Source organism: Cervus elaphus, chromosome 2 (assembly GCF_910594005.1).
Source record: "Cervus elaphus chromosome 2, mCerEla1.1, whole genome shotgun sequence".
NCBI lineage: Eukaryota > Metazoa > Chordata > Mammalia > Artiodactyla > Cervidae > Cervus > Cervus elaphus.
In genome coordinates, this window is record NC_057816.1 from 9,033,148 (window position 1) to 9,040,097 (window position 6,950).

Consider the following 6,950-nt stretch of genomic DNA (forward strand, 5'->3'; position numbering starts at 1 on the left):
CAAATTTTGAAAACTCAGCAATGGCCACAGGACTGGAAAAGGTCAGTTTTCATTCCAATCCTAAAGAAAGGCAATACCAAAGAATGTTCAGACTACCACACAATTGCACTTATTTCACATGCTAGCAAGGTAATGTTCAAAATCCTTCAAGCTAGGTTTCAACAGACCCTGAACTGAGAACTTCCAGATGTACAAGCTGGATTTAGAAAAGGCAAAGAAACCAGAGGTCAAATTGCCAAGATCTGTTGGATCATAGAAAAAGCAAGAGAATTCCAGAAAAATATCTGCTTCATTGACTATGCTAAAGCCTTTGTGTGGATCACAACAAACTGTGGAAAATTCTTAAAGAGGTGGGAATACCAGACCATCTTACCTGCCTCCTGAGAAATCTGTGTGCAGGTCAAGAAGCAACAGTTAGAACTGGAAATGGAACAACAGACTTGTTCCAAATTGGGATAGGGGTATGTCAAGCCTGTATATTGTCACCTTCCTTATTTAACCTATATTCAGAGTAAATCATGAGAAATGCTGGGCTGGATGAAGCACAAACTGGGATGAAGATTGCTGGGAGAAATATCAATAACCTCAGATATGAAGATGATAGCACCTTAATGGCTGAAAGGACAGAGGAACTAAAGAGCCTCATGATGAAGGTGAAAGAGGAGCATGAAAAACCTGACTTAAAACTCAATATTAAAAAAACTAAGATCATGGCATCCAGTCCCATCACTTCATGGCAAATAGATGGGGAAACAATGGAAACAGTGACAGACTTTATTTTCTTGGACTCCAAAATCACTGCAGATGGTGACTGCAGCCATGAAATTAAAAGACGCTTGCATCTTGGAAGAAAAGCTTTGACCAACCTAGACCGCATATTAAAAAGCAGAGACATCACTTTGCTGACAAAGGTCCATAGAGTCAAGGCTATGGTTTTTCCAGTAGTCATATATGGATGTGAAAGTTGGACCATAAAGAAAGCTGAGTGCTGAAGAATTGATGCTTTTGAACTGTGGAGAAGACTCTTGAGAATCCCTTGGACAGCAAGAAGATCAGACCAGTCAATCTTTGCCACCATATGGACTACAGCATGCCCTGCCTTCCTGTCCCTCATTGTCTGCTGGAGTTTGCCAGTGAGGTGGCAAAGAGCCAGACACAACTCAGCGACTGAACAACAGCAGCAACCATTATATTGCCTATCAGACTAGCAGTTCCATTTTGGCAGCAGCACCACCATCTTTGACTATACAGCAGAGTTCGTGCACTTATAAGTCCACCCCTTGGACTACAGCATGACAGGCCTTCCTGTCCCTCACCGTCTCCCAGAGTTTGCCCAAGTTCATGTCCACTGAGTAGGTGATCCTATCCAACCATCTCATCTCATAATAGTTGCTCAGTAGTGCCAAATGCTTAACCATTGATGTATGAAGAGCAGCCTATCAAAGGTGAATTTTATTTTATTTATTTCTTTTTCTCTCTTACTCAAAGGTGAATTTTAATGTTTAATACATAAAGATTAAGATTTTGTGAAACTCAAATGCATGGAAAGTGAAGCTGTTCCTGCCCTGTTAATACAGCATCATAATAACTAACCAGAAATATATTAGTCCTTCCAATAGGAGGAAGTGCCAAAGAGTTGATGCTTTCAATTTGTGATGCTGGAGAAGACTCTTGAGAGTTCCTTGGACTGCGAGGAGATCAAACCAGCCAATCCTAAAGGAAATCAACCCTGAATATTCATTGGAAAGACTGATGCTGAAGTTGAAGCTCCAATATTTTGGCCACTTGATGCAAAGTGCCGACTCGTTGGAAAAAACCCTGATGCTGGGAAAGAATGAAGGCAAAAAAAAGAAGGAGGTGGCAGAGGATGTTTGTTAGATAGCATCACTGACTCAATGGACAGGAATTTGAGCAAACTCTGGGAGACTGTGGAGGACAGAAGAGCCTGGTGTGCTGCAGTCCATGGGGTTGCAAAGATTTGGATATGATATAGTGACTGAACAACAACGAAAGGAGGAATTGAGGGAAGGACATTTATTCAGAGAAAAAAGAGCTTATCTCCTGGCTACTTATAAAAGAGCTGTGTATTCCTGGCCATGGATGAATAAATTTGAACTAAACTGACCTATCTTAAATGGGGTATCCCTGCCCTTGGATTTATCATTCACAGCTAGGGTCAACCGGTTGGGAACTATGTATGAGGTTACCAGAGAATCATTCTGAGCAATCATTTCTCTCCTGGGAATTTGAAACTTGGCTGAAGAGATGTGCAGAAGGTAAATTGTTGGTCTGAAGCATTTTAATGGGTTCAGCATAAAAAGTCCAAATTCCTGCTTTTGGGGCTCCAGAGGGACCCCCACCCCTGCCTTTCTGAGACCTGCTTCTTCAAATCTTCTTTTGATTTTCTAAGTGCCCTGGGGCTCAGGGAGATAGGGTGGGAGAAATATGGCTCCCCTTTGTCCATTGCTGGTTCTCTTCTTGCTGGAGAATGGGGCCAGGTCCCCAGTGCCAACGGGTTAGAGGAAGGATTTCAAAATTCTTTGATTGTATCAGTTCCAGTGTTACTGAGATAGAACAAGCTCCCCAGACTGACTGCTGCCAGTGTCTCCAGTGGGGAGTCCCAGTTCCCTTTGCCTCTCCAGGAGGCTCTTCAAGATCAGCCAGGCTCCTTTCAAACTACTGCTTCTGTGCTTCCAAGTGTTAGGACTTGGGGCTTGTGAGATGTTGCATGCACCATTTAAAAGGAGAGTCTGTCTCCTACAGCTCTCTGGTTCTCTTGAATATAATCCTGCTGGTTTTCAAATGAGATGTTTTTGGGGTCTTGTTTTCCTGGTTCAGGACCCTTGGGCTAGGGACCCTGATGTGGACCCCTCAATCCTTGAGGAAGACCTCTACAATTGTGATAGTCCTCCCATTTGTGATAGTCCTCCCTAGGCACTCACTGATTTGTGGGGGTCTGCATCCTGACAATATTATGTCTCTGTCCCTCCTCCTGGCTTGCTGTAGTTCCTTATGTCTTTAGTTGTGGACAATCTTTTCTGCTAGTCTTCAGAGTGTTCTCACAGATATTTGTTCCACTAGTAGTAATTTTGGTGTGTCCATGTAGGAGGTGAGTTTGGGTCTTCCTCCTCCACCATCTTGGTCACCTGCCAAATCATTGAATATTGGATTTAGGAATAGAAAAAGGGAAGAAATCAAACCAACTCCTCAGTTTCTTTTTTGTGCATTGGAATGACATTGTCTAAAATCGGAATACAGGAAGGGCAAAAATTTGCTTTCTTTCTATTATTATTTTTGGGATATCTATGTAGGGTTTTCCACTTGAGATTTGAAATACTTCTTTAGACAAAATAGTGAGTCTAAGCTGCAGACATAGTAGGTATAATTTTGTTCAGTCACTCAGTCATGTCTGACTTTTTGTCACCCCAAGAACTGCAGCACACCAGGCTTGTTTATGGTCCAATTCTCACATAGGTACAGGACTAGTGGAAAAACAATAAATTTGACTATATGGACCTTTGTAGGCAAAGTGATGTCTCTGCTTTTTAATACACTCTCTAGGTTCATCATAGCTTTTCCTGCAAGGAGCAGGTGTCTTTTAATAGCATGGCTGCAGTCACCATCCTGCAGTGATTTTGGAGACCAAGATAATAAAAGTCTGTCACTGTTTCCATTTATATAGCAGGTATAGGTGCACACTAAGTACCTATCAGTGGCAGGAGCACCAGAGAAGACCATATAAAATGAAAAGAGAAGAAGCCTAAGGATGAGCTTTTAGAACTCTGATTTTAAGTAGAGCATTGAGAAGATAGAGCCAGCAAAGAACAGATCAGAAATGGCTAGACAAACTATAGGAGAAATAGAAATGTATCTTCCTACTGCAGACTTAAAAAAAAATACTCATGAAACTTCCCTGGTGACTAGGGATAAAGAATCCACCTGTCAGTGCAGGAGACACAGTTTCGATTCCTGATCTAGGAGGATCCCACATGCCACAGAGCAGCTAAGTCTGTGTGCCACAATTACTGAGCCTGTGCTGTAGAGCCTGAGAGCTGCAACTGCTGAAGCCCATGTGCCCTAGAGCCCATGCTCCAAAACAGGAGAAGCCATTCCAATGAGAAGCCTGGGCACAGCAGCCAGAGGGTAGACCCCACTTGCCGTAAATAGAGGAAAGCCCACACAGCATTGAAGACCCAGCACAATAAGCAAAGTTATTAAAAAAATTCACAACCCACAAGTTGAGAGTTATGTTTTATTTTAGGACTGCAAGCCTGGGAGACAGCACTTCAAGTAACTATGAGAGAACTGCTCTGAGGAGGTGAGGGGAGGAGCCAGGTTATGCAGAAGTTTTGCAACAAAGGGGAGGCAGTTCAAATGACTAAAGTTTTTGTAAATTAAAGAAAATCAGATATATAAGGATATGAGTTCACTGAAATCATTCCTTTGATATGCACCTCAGCTATCTTGAGGCCAGTATCTTGCAACTCATTTGCCAACAACACAAGAGATAACTCTACACATAGACATCACCAGATGGTCAATACCATAATCAGATTGATTATATTCTTTGCAGCCAAGATGGAGAAATTCTATACAGTCAGCAAAAATAAGACCAGGAGCTGACTGTGGCTCAGATCATGAAGTCCTTATTGCCAAATTCAGACTTAAATTGAAGAAAGTTTGGAAAACCATTAGACCATTTTCAGGTATGACCTAAATCAAATCCCTTACAATTATACAGTGGAAGTGACAAATAGATTCAAAGGATTAGATCTGATAGAGTGCCTGAAGAACTATGGAGGGAGGTTCGTGACACTGTACAGCAGGCAGTGATCCAGACCATCCCTAAGAAAAATATGCAAAAAGGCATAATGGTTGTCTGAGGAGGCCTTACAAATAGCTGAGAAAAGAGAAGCAAAAGGCAAAGGAGAAAAGGAAAGATATACCCATTTGAATGCAGAGTTCCAAAGAATAATAAGGAGAGATTAAAAAAAAGCTTCCTCAGTGATCAATGCAAAGAAACAGAGGAAAACAGCAGAATTGAAAGACTGGAGATCTCTTCAAGAAAATTAGAGATACCAAGGGAACATTTCACGCAAAGATAGGCACAATAAAGGACAGAAATGGTACGGACCTAAGAAAAGCAGAAGATATTAAGAAGAGGTGGCAAGAATACACAGAAGAACTGTACAAAAAAAGATCTTCATGACCCAGATAACCACAATGATGTGATCACTCACTTAGAGCCAGACATCCTAGAATGTGAAATCAAGTGAATCTTAGGAAGCATCACTATGAACAAAGCTAGTGGAAGTGGTGGAATTCCAGTTGAGCTATTTCAAATCCTAAAAGATGATGCTGTGAAAGTGTTGCACTCAATATGCTGAGAAAGTTGGAAAATGCTGCAGTGGTCACAGGACTGGAAGGTCAGTTTTCGTTCCAATCCCAAAGAATGACAATGCCAAAGAATGTTCAAACTACTGCACAATTGCACTCATCTGAACACACTAGTAAAGTAATGCTCAAAATTCTCCAAGTCAGGCTTCAACAGTATGTGAACCATGAACTTCCAGATGTTCAAACTGGATTTAGAAAAGGCAGAGGAACCAGAGATCAAATTGCCAACATCCATTGGCTCATCAAAAGAGCAAGAGAGTTCCAGAAAAACATCTACTTCTGCTTTATTGACTGACTACTCCAAAGCCTTTGACTGTGTGGATCACAACAAACTGGAAAATTCTGAAAAAGATGGGAATACCAGACCACCTGACCTGCCTCTTGAGAAATCTGTATGCAGGTTAAGAAACAACAGTTAGAGCTGGAAATGGAACAACAGTCTTGTTCCAAAATGGGATAGGAGCATGTCAAGGCTGTATATTGTCACCCTGCTTATTTAACTTATATGCAGAGTACATCATGAGAAATGCTGGGCTGGAGGAAGCACAAGCTGGAATCAAGATTGCTGGGAGAAATATCAATAACCTCAGATATGCAGATGACACCACCCTTATGGCAGAAAGTGAAATAGGACTAAAAAGCCTCTTGATGAAAATGAAAGAGGAGAGTGAAAAGTTTGGCTTAAAACTCAACATTCAGAAAACTAAGGTCATGATATTTGGTCCCATCAGTTCATGGCAAATAGATGGGGAAACAAAGGAAACAGTGACAGAGTTAATTTTCTTGGGCTCCAAAATCACTGCAGATGGTGATTGCAGCCATGAAATTAAAAGATGCTTGCCCCTTAGAAGAAAAGCTATGACAAATCTAGACAGCATATTAAAAAGCAGAGACATTCCTTTACCAACAAAGGTCCATCTAGTCAAAGTTATGGTTTTTTCAGTAGTCATGTATGGATGTGACAGTTGGATTACAAAGAAAGCTGAGCGCCGAAGAATTTATGCTTTTGAACTGTGGTGTTGGAGAAGACTCTTGAGAGTCCCTTGGACTGCAAGGAGATTCGATCAGTCAATCCTAAAGGAAATCAGTCCTGAATATTCATTGGAAGGACTGATGCTGAAGCTGAAACTCCAATACTTTGGCCACCTGCTGCGAAGAACTGACTCATTGGAAAAGACCATGATTCTGAGAAAGATTGAAGGTGGGAGAAGAAGGGGATGACAGAGGATGAGATGGTTGGATGGTATCACCGACTCAATGGACATGAGTTTGAGTGAGCTCCAGGAGTTGGTGATGACAGGGAAGCCTGGCATGCTGCAGTCCATGGGGTTGCAAAGAGTCAGACTCGACTGAGCAACTGAACTGAACTGAACTGATCTTGTTCTCACATCCTGAGCTTCCTTTTCTCAGGCTCACAGTAGGGAGTGGCTACAGTCTGATGGCCGCTAGATGGCAGGTATTCTTTTCTTCCTGAATTCCCTCAGGGATTTCTGGCTCAGTTGCTGATGACTGTGACAGCCTTGTTTACTGATATGGCAGGAAATATTTCATTC